This window comes from Artibeus jamaicensis, unplaced genomic scaffold, assembly GCF_021234435.1.
Source record: "Artibeus jamaicensis isolate MK-2021 breed Jamaican fruit bat unplaced genomic scaffold, CSHL_Jam_final contig_760, whole genome shotgun sequence".
In the NCBI taxonomy this organism is placed as follows: Eukaryota; Metazoa; Chordata; class Mammalia; order Chiroptera; family Phyllostomidae; genus Artibeus; species Artibeus jamaicensis.
Window position 1 is genome coordinate 2,477,325 of NW_026521955.1, and position 14,296 is coordinate 2,491,620.

Sequence of the window (14,296 nt, forward strand, 5' to 3'; positions counted from 1 at the left end):
AGTACAGATTCATTGATGGGATCTGAGGGGAATGCCTAATGACTGGAAGAATCAAACTTGGCAATGAAAACACAAAGCTCTTTTCATCAATTCAAACGCAGACTCTAAAGCTGCAGATGGTCACCTCCAGCCTTGTCTATTCAGTGTGAGGTTTTATAAAATGGTACTTTGGTGAATACTAATAGATCAAAACAAAGATTTAATAACGTAAAGATGTGGTGTTCGCTTTTAAATGAGTATACAGGTCAATGTCTCAGAAAAGAATAAAAGAGAGTACTTTTTAACATGTGGGTCTAAAGCCTTTTTGTTATTTTTCAACTTAAAAAGTAAACGACATTTATCTTCAAAATAAATGACAAAGGTACAAATTGTGTTTCATGGAAAAACAGTTTACATTGTGAAAAAGAGACCAGAATTAGGGTTTAAAATTACTCTCAGTTTATAGTGTTTGTTGTTATCCTTTAATACTTTCTTGAAATTCACTGGATAGGATAAATAACTGTTTCCATTCTTATGGATGAATCAATCTAATCAAAAACTGTAGGCCAAGATAGTTAATACTTGGAATAGAACTTTTTCCCTACCTCTCCAGAGAATGCAGAGAAACGTCATTTACTTCAAAGGAAGCCCTCTAACTTTAATGCAGTCTCGAAATTACATTTCTGTTACTTTATATTTGATTTGCAAAGATTTTAGAAATTCATTATAATTGTTTATGTATTAAAAGGTATTTCACTGTATTCAGCTGGTTAGTTATGCTTACATAACTGAATCTTTAATTAAATATGGTGTATTTTTTCAGAATAAATTTTATCATTAGACTTGGTTAGCACTTGGTTAGTTTGTAAAATTCTTCAGCTAAACTCCCCAAAATTAAGCTTAATTATACAAAATAAGTTAAATATATAAACTTAAATAACTTATTAATACTATATTTCTATTATTTTTGAAGCAAACATAATGAGTAAGTCTGTATTCCAAATGCTTTTGTCTGGTGACACTAATATATAATAAATTAAAAGGCTAGAACTGAAGGTTAAAAGTGAGGCAACTTAGTATCTAGTAGAAAGATCAGTGAACTAACAGGACGATTGACTGTCATACACAGGGTTCGTACACATCATTCAACTGTGTTTCTTCTCAGTTTCCTCATCTGGAAAGTAGAGCTGATATTCTTGCCCTGTCTACTGTAAAACTTGATGGTCAGGATCAAGTAGAATGCATATGCATGAAAGTACTCTGCAAAGTGTCATGTGCTCTATAAATGCAGGCCATTGGCTGAAGAGTATTTTCTACCTCCACATTTAAATAAAAAGTTATTTATCACTTCACTGGAACCAGAAATAATAAATGAGAAAAATGGTATTTTAGCCTCAGAAACATAATAGCAAATGGACACAACCCAAATAAATAGGAGAGTAGTTGAATAAGCCATGGCACATTCACAGAGTGGAATACAACCATTAAAAAAGAGACCGAAGAAGATGTCTACATACAGACAACAGTGTGGTGGTGACCAGAGGGAAGGGGATTGGGAGGAGGTAAAGGGTCAGTGTGGTCAAACGCATGGTGACGGCAGGTCTGACTTTGGGTGCTGAGCACACAATGCAATGTACAGATAGATGATGTATCATAGAATTGTGCTCTTGGAGCCCACATAATTTTATTAACAAATTTTATTAAATTCACCCCAGTAAATTTAAATAAAAAGAAAAAATGTCTGTAAACTGTTGTTAAATTATCTTTAGGACATTATGCTAACTGGAAAATATGTAGTACTTATAATGTGCTACTTTTTATGTGAGAAGTAACAATAAAAGGATCAAGAAGGATAAACCAGAAAGTAATAAAAAATGGTTACCTTTGGAAGCAGATGAGAAATAGATGCAGGCATAGGGTAGGAGTGCAACTGTTCTGATTATGATGTTTGTATAGTTTTGACTTTTGAACCATGTGCATGTTTTCAGTATTCAGAAATTAAAGTTAAATAAAATATAAAAAACAAATCCTAATAGTGACTACAAATAAAAGAAAATATACTTAACTGTATATCAAATTGTAAGATACTTATAAGGAAAAAATAATTAATTCAAGTATCTTTTGATCAGAAGACTTTGACTATATATCCTGAGTGGAATATATTCTAAGGGCAAAAATGCAAAGAAATCTTAAATCTTGCTGAGTTGTATTATTGGTACAACTAGTTGTACTATTGGTGATTAAGATTTCGGAACTATTTTATGTACATTGTTGGATTAAGCAATTTAGTAAAAAATAATATTAAGAGCCAAGATTTTCACTGTAAAATAAATATCATTAGGAAAAAGAAATCATAATATTAAATTTGCATTGAGATTATCCATATGAACTCATCATTTTAAAACTATATACTTTTTCTTAGCTCTATCCATTGAAAAAGCCTTTGGAGCAATGGACACACCTAACACCTAGATTTTCATTTTTAAATATACTTCCCAGCCCTGGCTGGTGTAGCTCAGTGGATTGAGCGCGGGCCTGCGAACCAGACAATCACGGTTCGATTCCCAGCCAGGGCACATACCGGGGTTGCTGGCTGGTTCCCTGCAGGCCAGTTCCCAGCAGGGGATGCATGAAAGGCAACCATACATTGATGTCTCTCTCCCTCTCTCCTTCCCTTCCCCTCTAAAGATAAATAAATAAAATCAAAAATAAATAAATAAATAAATGAATATACTTCCCATTAAAGGGTACCACAGCTCCCGGGCATGTAGTAAAGAAAGTACAGAGTCTAGAATATCTTTTTGTGCCAGAAAGCAAGAAAGTACAATAGGGTTATGTCAAAAGGAATTAGGAACCAGCTTGAAAAGATCCCATTGCTCATTAGTTCCATTTTGTACATTAGACCAATGAACAAAATAGAACCAGAGGCATAGCATGATGGAACAGACTGACTACAGCAAGAGGGGAGGACAAAGTGAGGACTGATTGAGAGAAAGTGAAGGGATTAGTCAAAGAACATATAAGAAGGATCCATGGGCATGGACAACAGTGTGGGGCTTGACTATGGAAGTGGGGGATGGGCTGAGCAGGGCAGGGCAGAGGGGGGAAATTGGGACAACTTTAACTGCAATAAACAATACTAACTTTTTTTTTAAGATTTTATTTATATTCAGAGGGGAAGGGAAGGAGAGAGGGAGAGAATATCAATGTGTGGTTGCCTCTCATGGGTCTCCTGCTGGGAACTGGCCTGCAACCCAGGCATGTGTCCTGATTGGGAATCAAACTGCAATTGTGTGGTTCACAGGCCCGCGCTCAATCCACTGAACTACACCAGCCAGGGCAATACTAACTTTTTTTTTTTAAGTTTTCATTGACCAAATTTGGGACAATTTATGCATCAAAAAACACTATTGGATTATGGAATATTTAATTTTTATATCTTAGAGTCTATAAAGATACTAAAAAGAGCCCCGGCTGGTGTAGCTCAGTGGTTTGAGTGCTGGCCTGTGAACCATTGGGTTGCTGGTTTGATTCCCAGTCAGGGCACATGCCTGGGTTGCAGGCCAGGTCCGCAGTAGCGGGTGCGCAAGAGGCAACCACACATTGATATTTCTCTCTTTCTCTTTCTCCTTCCCTTCCACTCTCTCTATAAAAGTAAGTAAATAAAATTTTTTAAATAGAAATGGAGGATGGAAAGGAAGAATCCCTTTTGTACAGAAATCTGACAGTTAATGCAGATAGAGAGATAGATGATAGAATAATAGCATTAGAAAATCACCTGGTAATCACATAGCTAATTCAAACAGTTACCATCCATCAGCCATATAATGAGTTCAAAAGAAGCTACTTTGGCACTAGAATCAGTCAGTCTGGTTTGGGAAAACTTACTTAGCATATACCAATAAATTTAAAGCTTAAAAATCAGTGAGGGCTTAGACATGGGGATTTAGGATGTCAAGTGCCTTTGAACAATATTTAGGGATTTATTACTAAATTTACTTTAGGAATTTTTCTTACTCAAATGTATGCACTTATGTAAATGATAGCAGATAGACCTAAACCATTCAGCCTTTTATCAAAATTCATCTTTTAAAGAAACTCACTATGCTGTGGGGAGGAGGTATAAGGGGACTAAATGGTAATTGAAAAAAATACAAAAAAGATGAAATAAAATTTTAAAATGCAAAAGAAAAAGAAACTCACTACAATATAAAGAAGTTTTGCCTGAGACTTTATCAGTATTAGACTAGGTACTGATCCTTTATTTAAATTTTAATATTTGTTTATCATAGAGGTTTTATGTTAATTTTGTTTTTTATAATATTATTTGTCTTGATTAATGAGGGTTTTTTTAATAACTCCCTAAATGTTTCATCTAAATTTAGTGCCTAATTCATCTCACCTTAGTTCTAACCCTAAATGCTCTGTAAAAGATTAAAAATATACTAATGGAGAAAAAAGACACTCCTAGTTTACTCTTATTCAAAAAGTAATAACAATGAAAAGTAACCCTGTTTGTATGATTTCTAGTGAGGGGTGTTTCGTGTTTGGAGGTGATAGTGATGTGATGGACTCGAACCACTGTGTTTCTTTCCACCATGTAGAACTGGGCCAGGTTTTTACGTACAGACTGTCCAGAAAGCCTACCACTGTCCGGATTTCTGTTTCTTACGTCATGGTCATTCCCTGCACTTTTGTCAGCTGTTGCTTGTCTTTATTTCCATCATCTGTGTCAATCAGTCCTCGTATCTATCAACAGTGGGGTTGTAATTATATTCTAGACCCTAAATGTTGATTTCAGTTTGAGAATACATGGTTTTTATGAATCAAAGATAAATCAGATAGAGAAAATTGCTGTGACAATGCTAGCTTAATAAGTCGAATATTACTTTCATTGTACTTTGTAGGCCCCTGGCTTAGTCTGAAGTTTGAAGGTACATTGATATATTATCTCTGCTAGTCTCCCAGAGGATGTTGCCTGTCTTTTGAATTAATCTTGAATAAGGTTGACTTGTATTCCCTGCTAATCAAAATTTGAAATGTTGACATTAGAAAATTTCATTCAGTGCTAATTATATATAACTTTTATGAAAGTTAGGAAGGAAAGAATCCTACATTTTAAAGTTTAGTATCAGCCTAAAGCCCTGTGAAAACAACAGTGAGTAGCTTAGTAAGCCATCTTAATAAGATACCTTAATAAAACTAACCAGCTATTCCAGCTTGCTGCATTTCACTTGGCAGCATAAAAATCAGTGACTCACTTTCTTTATCCTTAATTGAAAATTTTCTGGGTTTAAAATGATCAAGAACCTCCACAGTGTTACAGCAACATTTCTCAACTTTTCTTTACTCTCGAATCTCTTTAGTTGTAAGACGCATCCTCTAGATAGAATTTTAAGCACTTTTTTTGGATTGATATAAGATAAAATGGTTAACTTGCATTGATTGTTTTATAAATTTTATTTAAATACAATTGTTAATATTTATAATATGTAACATCACATGGTATTAGCCTTTAGTTGTAGTAAGAAAAAGCATAATTTGCCCTGGCTGGTGCGGCTCACTGGATTGAGCGCTGGCCTATGAACTGAAAGGTCACCGGTTCGATTCCCGGTCAGGGCATGTGCCTGGGTTGTGGGCCAGGTCCCCAGTTAGGGGCTTGCAAGAGGCAACTGATCAATGCTTCTCTTGCATATCCATGTTTTGTTCCCTCTCCCCCCCCCCACGCTTTCCCTCTCTCTAAAAATAAATAAAATCTTTAAAAAAAGGAAAACCATAATTTATTAAATTTTACAATGTATTAAGTGTGGTTTAGGGACTAAATACACATAAGAAAGTGGATTGAAGTTATTAACCTGTTATAACATTAAATAACTGCTTATGAAATGATATTTAGAATTCTTAACATCTTTTAAAATGAAATAACAGTGGTTTTTCAGCCTCCATTTAGTAGAATATTTCCACAAATAGCATATTATGGGTGTTTTGGTATTTACTTTAATATATGTAAGACTAAATTTAACATATACTATTACTATTCCAGTATTTTCCCTATTTAACTTTATTTGTTTATTTTTTTATCCTCACCTGAGGACATTTTATTTCATTGCTTTTAGAGAAAAAGGTGAGAGCGTTTAGAGAGGGGAAAAGGAAAGGAGAGAGGGAGAGAAACATTGATCAGTTTCCTTTCACACATACCCCTAACGAGGACCGAACCCCCAACCCAGGCATGTCCCCTGACTAGGAATCAACCCTCAACTCTTCTGTTCCTCTTACAAAACCCAACAAACTGAGCCATACTGGGCAGAGCAACTTTGTTTTGTTTTGGTTTTGTTTGTTTGTTTTTGTAACGGCTACTAAATTGGTGATCTAAGTAGTTTGATCAAATGAATGCAATTTAGAGAAATCTGGTGAAGAGACTCTTGAAGTGAATTTATAGACTTGTTTTATGCCTCTCATTAATTTGTATTTCACTATCCGTGTACTCTCTGCTTCCTCTGAGTATTCAGTGGTCCAATGAAGGTGGAAATTAAACAGCTTACAACTGAGAAAGAAAAAAAAATATGTTTAAAAACAACATGTTGACCATAGATGTTCAGCTGAATGATAAATCAACTCAGAGAAAAATGATGAAGTCATGAACATGCTGAACTTCACTTAACCTCCACTTTGCTCATTCATATGCACTTAGAAGTCCTTAAATTTGTGCATTTTAAAAGTCTTTATAAAGAAATAAAGTAAATGAGTAGATCAAAACACTGTGGTACATTTACACAATGGAATACTATGGAGTAGAAAGAAAGAAGGAGCTCCTACCCTTTGTGAAAACATGGATGGAACTGGAGACCATTATGCTAAGTGAAATAAGCCAGGTGGTGAAAGACAAATACTATATGATCTCACCTTTAACAGGAACCTACTCAACAAAACAAATAAGCAAGCAAAATAGAGCTAAAGACATGGAAATAAAGAACAAACTGACAGTAACCAGAACTAAGGGGGGAAAGAAGGGAAAGGGTCATCAGGAACATGTATAAAAGACCCATGGACAAAGACGATGGTAGGGGGAGGCACCCAGGGAAGGACTGAATGTGGGAGGTGGGGTAGGTAGAGCAGGGGACAGTAATGGGAGAGAAATGGGGACAACTGTAATTGAACAACAATTTTTAAAAAGAAATATTCCTCTCAGTTAATCTCTGCCTATTATCTTTTTTCCCTCTATTTTCAAATAAAGAGCTCTCCTTTTCTTCGGTCTTTAACCTTTTTCTTTGACCATTTTAGTTCTTTGAATCATCTTCATTTCTGTTAGTAGCTAGACCATATTTAGAACCCAGAACTTTAAATAAAAACCTAATTTGTCTATGTGTATATTATCTGCCATGAATATATAGTATCTTCTTTAAGGCCAATCATTTCATTGTGTAAAAAAAAAAAAAAGGCAGATTTTAATCCCTCACTGTTAATTTTCTTCTTTTTAAAAATAAAATATATTTTCAGAAAAAAGAAAGTAAATTAAAATAAAGGAAAAAGATCTGAATACTAATTTTATGCTTCGTCTTTAAAAATAGAAGTCAGAACAGACACTAGCAGCTTGAGCTGCATGATCTCCTGTGAATTTTTAAACTACAAATAAAAAAAAGATGCTTTGTAGATTTTAACACATAATGTTTAAACAAACATTCCTCAAAAATATATTTTTTAATATTTTTGTTATTTATTAACCAGCCCCTCCCAGATACACATAAAAGTCAAATCATTTACCTGAATTAGTTAAATTAGAAAATGTTATTGGAAGAAAAGAATTATTTGCTAGAAAATGTGTGTTATAACATATTGAATAAATGTTTCCTTTATGTATTTTAAAAGCAAACCCTTTCTCCTTCCCTTCCCCTCTCTCGAAAAATAAATAAAGAAAATATTTTTTTAAAAAAAAAGCAGAACATTTTTCAGAAAAGAAAATTTAAGTTTATTATAAAACAATTGACTATATCCTTTAAAATACTAAGTACATATTTTTTCATATCAAATATTAGTCTGTGCTAGTCAAGTTGATTCCATTTATCTTTCTTGTGCCAACACTCTAATTTTTCTCTGAAATATTCTACAACTTGCTCTCATATACCAACTCCAGAGCTAGCTTTTCCTGTTTACTGAGTATGCTTAGTATGTTCTGTAACTAATAAATTAATAAAACCTTTTGTAATACACAAACATCTAATAACTGAAGTGGTTATTAGCAAACTTATGTGAACACGAGTCCAAAAAAGATACGTTGTCATTATACTGACTCTGAAAACATTTGATTTTTGTAGAATGCATCATTTATTGTTTTGTATAAATTGATTGTAGTATTGCTCATAAATTGTGAATAATAAGCCCAGTGAATAATAAAACGATGAAAATGTTTATATCCTAGGAACACACTTTAAGTAATCATGCTGCACAGCTCCATGTCAGTGGCATCTTGGAACAAATTAGTACATATGACTCATAATCATATTTCTTGTTTAGGGAGTGAAACTGCAACCTGTTAATAAAATTTATATTCTTAGTAATTTAATTTTATATTGGTTTCATATGTTTTCTATATCATATTATGATGGATAGCAAAAATACATTAAAATATTTAAGTAGTATTTAAGCAACAATTTAAACACAATACACTCTACATTGATTAAATAAATTTATTTAGAAGTGAATAAAATGAATGCATCAAAGAATTTACTTAGCAGTCATGCCATCTTGCTCATTTTAAAATAACTCCTGCCTAATGTAATATTAATTACTAATTAGAATTTGACCAAATCTTATTTTTTACACTTTTTGCACAGGCATATTGTGCATATCATTTTTCTTTTTTTAATTAAATTTTTAGGGTGACATTGGTTAATAAGATTATGTAGGTTTAAGGTATACAGTCCTGTGATATATTGTCTGTATATTGCACTGTGCGCCCACCACCCAAAGCCCAATCTTCTTTCATCACCATTATGTTCGACTTTCCTTGCCCTTTCCTACTCTCCTCCCTCAGAATTTGACCAAGTCTTAAATGGCTAACTCCTCTGGCTGCCTGATTCTTTAATTAAACTCTACTCTTTTGATATAACATAGCTTTAATACTGTGTTCCTGATAGATTTTATCACTTTCAAAAATAGCCCTTTTGACTTCTAGAAAGCAGTTGTTTCTATTTATAACTGATTGATGTAGATATGATACTAGTTATTATAAAGTAAAAACTAAGTACAAATAATTATAGTTGAATTGATTGAGGAAGTAAATGACTTATAATAGCCATGTCAGATGCCTCAGAAACAAATGGTTTTTGTTTTAAATTTAAAAAATGAAAGAAAATTTCTAGTAGATGAAAGGCTATGATTTAACTGCTTTTTCAATTATGATTACAGTAAGCAGGATCTTAAACAATTTTATTCATGTCTGTATTTGATAAGTATTTTTTTTTAAATATGTACCGTGTGTTAGACAGGCACTGTGTCGGGCACTGGTGAACAAAATCAGACTGTTCCCTAACTTCATGAAACAAGACTTTCTGGAGAGACAAGTATTAAATATTCATACAAATAAGTATATAACTACAAGTTGCATTTAATTCAATAAGGAAAAATTCCTATGAGATAAAAGAGAATAAACAGGGAGATCTGATTTAGATTTGTATTAGGGGAAGACGTTTTCTTCTAAGCTGGGACCAGAAGCATAAATAGGAGTTAGCAGGGGAAACCTCGCATGTGGAAGCCAAAGCAAAGAACCTGGCACAGTGGAGAAACTCAGGGAAGATTTCAGGTATTACTTATGACAGGTAATTCTTCAGAATTGTCAGTAGGTCCATTTAAGAAAACATCTGGGATTTATATCATCTATTTATTATTAAAAATTCTAATGAAAGAGAACTACCTACAGTTCTCTCACATGATATCCTTACCATTAGGCTCTATGAAGAGGCCAGATAACATTCCATAATATGTTTGATATCTGAAGTACCAGGCAAACATAACACTATTTAACTACTATATTTTTTCCTTCCAATAGAATAGATCATTTTTACCTAAAAATTTTCATTGAACCATATTTCCAAGGATCAGTTTAGGTTTTAAAAGTCTTTAATTCAGCCCTGGCTGGTGTAGCTCAGTGGATTGAGCACAGGCCTGCGAACCAAAGCATCACTGGTTTGATTCCTAGTCAGGGCACATGCCTGGGTTGTAGGCCATATCCCTAGTATGGGGTGTGCTAGGGGCAACCACACATTGATGTTTCACTCCCTCTCTTTCTCCCTCCCTTCCCCATCTCTCTAAAAATAAAAATCTTTCTTAGAAAGTCTGTAATTCACACATATGGGTCAGTGTTTTATGCCAGAACTCTTCTTTGCTCTATATATTCCCTGCTAATAATGAACTCATATCATATCAAAAGATGTAATGGACTAATATTAACCAGACAAGTATATCATTTGAAACCATAATTTTATGTTATATTTTGTTTTAGGACAAAAAAAAGTTTTGTTTTTTAGGTTTATATTGGTTTAGTTATCAACTGATGTACAATAAATTACCCCAAAACTTAATGGTTTCAAACAGCTATTATTATTTCACAGTTAATGTGGGTCTGGAAACTCAGTGAAGCTTAGCTGGGTTCTCTGGCTCTGGGTCTGTCATAACGATTCAGTCATCTCTGAGGCCTGACTGGGGTGGTCTACTTTCTAGATAACTCACAAAGTTGTCAGAATTCAGTTCTCACAGGCCATTAGACTAAAACCTCAGTTCCTCTCACACTCAAGGCATCAAGGCCTTTGGTTTCATTTCTGTGTGGTTTCTGGAAATAATAAGCAAGAGGGAGTGAGGGGGAAAGCTACCAGAATGGGAATCACAACCTTCTGTTACCTAATCACAAAAGTGACATCCTATCACTTTTGCCACATTCTATTTATTAGAAGCAAGTCACTGGGTCCAGTCTACTCTAATGGGGAGGGGATTGCACAATGGTGTGAACACCAGGAGACACGATCACTGAGAGCCATGTTAGAATTAGAAGCTGCCTCCCACAAAGTTTTTATAAAGTTGTTATTTTTAGTAGGCCTTAGGAAGCTGAAAATTGGAGGTCTGTAAGACATTCAGTTAATTATATTGCTTCATGAGCAGTGACAATTGTGGGAAAATGAACAACCACAATCTGACCTTAGGATACCATCACAATCCTCTGAAAATCTACAAGATCCTGTCTAAAGAAACCAAAGGTCATGGCAGGTCAAAACTTCTAAGGAAAGCAAAGCCTGAGCCAAAATTAAGTACCAAGAATCATGCATATTCAGAAACCAATGATCATGAACAGGGCAGTTAGCAGGGTCTGTCTGTGTTGCTCTCAGTTCTGGCCAGCTTTCTACTTAGAAATTTGAATTGTAAAATTCCAAGTCCCTCTAGCTAGTATAACAAACAAGGAAGGAGGAATTGTATTTTTACCACGTTCAAATCAAGATGAATTCAGAGAATCTGAGTCAAGACTTAAACTTGTCCTACTAGTAAAAATGACAAAAGTAAAATAATAAGAGATGGCAGGTAGAGGTAGTGCTCACTTGAAGTGAATGTAGGAAGTCAATCAATATTATTTGAATATATTCTGAAGCATAGCAATTTTACTGGTACATCAGGCCTCTTTTGTTGAAATTCATGCTATTAATAATGAGCATAGTGTTTTTTTAATCAAGTAGCAATGGAAACTCAGCAAATAAATTACATTAGCTAATATAAATATTTAAACACTGAAGGTTGTTTTAAAAGGACAAGTAATTGTAATCATTGACCAGAAAGGTTACCAAAAATAAGCTGGAACAATAACAAACATGATTATTACCACAGTAGAAATGTCAGTGGATGGATAACTGTCAAAATAGTCTGATAAAACAAAACTAAAAAGAGCTTTAAATAGTGAAAAAGATGGAAGTTGAATGACAGTAGTGCCTGACCTTTTCTAAGTACTTTACATTACTCAAAAGTAATTAGGAAGTTTTTTGAAATTCTTATCTCCGTCTCTCCAATTGAATGGGTATTTTCATCAAGTACGTACTATTTCCAATTGTTGAGTTAGACACTGGATAGCACTGGTAAATAAAATTAAAGAAGCAGCACCTGCCATCACTGAGCTTACAGTCCAGCAAGGAATACTGACAGGTGTTGCGGGGGGAGTGCGTGGTACCATGGCAGCACTTGGGCAGGACAGCTGTTTCTGACTTTGGCCTGTCGAGGGAAGTTCATAGTTGTGAACAGCATGTATGTTCTGTTACCTTTGAGGGTTGTGTTGTTAGAAATCTTGACTGCCTGCTAGAGAATGGCATTGAAAATGGTCTAAAATTAGTGATTCAGGTCCTCCCTCTTTTTTTCTTCATGATTCTGGTTATAAGCTTGCCAATCTTGTTCATGTTTTCAAAGAACCAGCTTTTGGTTTCATTGATCTTTTATATTGTTTTTTTGCTTTGTTTTTCAGTCTCTGTCATATATTTCCACTCTAATCCTTATTATTGCCTTCCTTTTATTTACTTTGGGATTTGTTCATTGCTCTTTTCCTATTTCTTTTAGGTGTAAGATTAGATTGTTTGAGACTTTTCTTGCGTCTTGAGGTTGCTTCTTGCTATTGCTAAGAAGGTCTATGGATTCAACTCAATTCTTGTCAAAATACCAGTGGTTTATTCCACAGACCTAGAACAAATAATCCAAAAATTTATATAGATCCACAGAAGACCCCAGATAGCCTCAACAATCTTGAGAAAGAAGAACAAAATTAGAGGTATCATATTACCTGATATCAAACTATATTACAAAGTGTAGTAATCAATACAGCATGGTACTGGCATATAAACAATCGCCTAAATCAATGGAACAAGCAGCTCAGAAATAAACTCACACCTTTATAGTCAATTGGTATTTGACAAAAAAGGCAAGAATATAGTGTGAGGTAAAAACAGTCTAGACTAGCTCAGGTGGAGAGGGAGGAGAAAGCAGCAAGTTCTGGAGCCTCCTCAAACCCATCCCAAGCTTTGCTTCAGTGATCCTGGCTGCAGAAGAGGTGGTGGTGAGGGGCACTGACCAAGCGAGTTGGAGGGCGGGCCGCTGAATGAACTTTTCACATCGCACTCAACCTGCTGCTGCTCTGCCCCTGCATCTTCCTGCTCTATAAGATCATGTCTGGGGATCAGCCGGCGGCCAGCAGCAGCAGCAACGATGATGAGCTGCCCCTGCTGCCCTGCCTTAAACTGCGTGACTTCACCCCTGCTGAGCTGCCTCGCTTCGATGGCATCCAGGACCCACGCAGACTCATGGCCATCAACCGCAAGGTGTTCGATATGACCAAAGGCAGCAAGTTGTATGGGCCCCTGGGGCCATATGGGGTCTTTGCTGGAAGAGATACATCCAGGGGCCTCACCACATTTTGCCTGGATAAGGAAGCTCCGAACGATGAGTACGATGACCTTTCTGACCTCACTCCTGCCCAGCAGGAGATCCTGAATGACTGGGACTCTCAGTTCACTTTCAAGTATCATCATATGGACAAACTGCTAAAGGAGGAGGAGGAACCTACTGTGTACTCCGATTACGAAGAACCGAAAGATGAAAATCCTCAGAAAAACAATTAAAGCATTCAGTAGAAGCATATATATTTGTGCATTTTGCAGAACCATTTGTAACATACCAGCCAGTCTTAAAATGTGGTGATTTCAGTATTTAGAAAAGTTTTGAACTTGCTGTAAATTTTTTAAATTATCACTGGTGACACTGATAATTAACAGACTATATGATGACTGTGTGTCATAAATCCAGAAAATGAGGTACAGTGCTGTAATACAAACATGAATATTGTTTTCCTTCTATCTGTAGTTACAGGCTGAAGTAAAAAAAATTTTTTCCTGAAAGACAGGTTAAGACTTGGGTACTTCTCCCAAACAAGTAGAAATATAGAATTTGCAAAGTCCTTCAAGCACCAAGAACAAAGGATCAACCTTTTAGTCATGGTTATTCTCAGTTGAATTAGAGCAAATACGCAGTGTCCCAGAGGCTTTGATGTTCATTAAAGAGAGCTGTCCAGGAAGAAAATGAAATCTCAAAGCTGGCTTTAGTTGTTTCTAGGTGGCATTGTTGTTCTCCTTCAGACATTTGGACACCCTCACTAACAGTTCTCTACAGTGGGGATTAGGACATGATTCGAACATTTAAAAGAAACTTTGGGAGAGATCAGCTGGCCTGCCTAAGAATCCAAATACATGAAGATCGCAGGACTATCTTCCCAATATCCTTGTTCATGGTGGGGCAGTGGTTA

General features: G+C 35.2%; 1 protein-coding gene and 1 pseudogene across 8 annotated transcripts in view; both read left to right on the forward strand.

Moving 5' to 3' along the window:
* The window catches only part of MIPOL1 (mirror-image polydactyly 1), a 310,690-nt gene that overhangs the window by 269,376 nt on the left and 27,018 nt on the right, over positions 1-14,296 (forward strand). The window lies entirely within an intron of this gene.
* Positions 11,538-13,686, forward strand: LOC119063437 (membrane-associated progesterone receptor component 1-like; annotated as a pseudogene).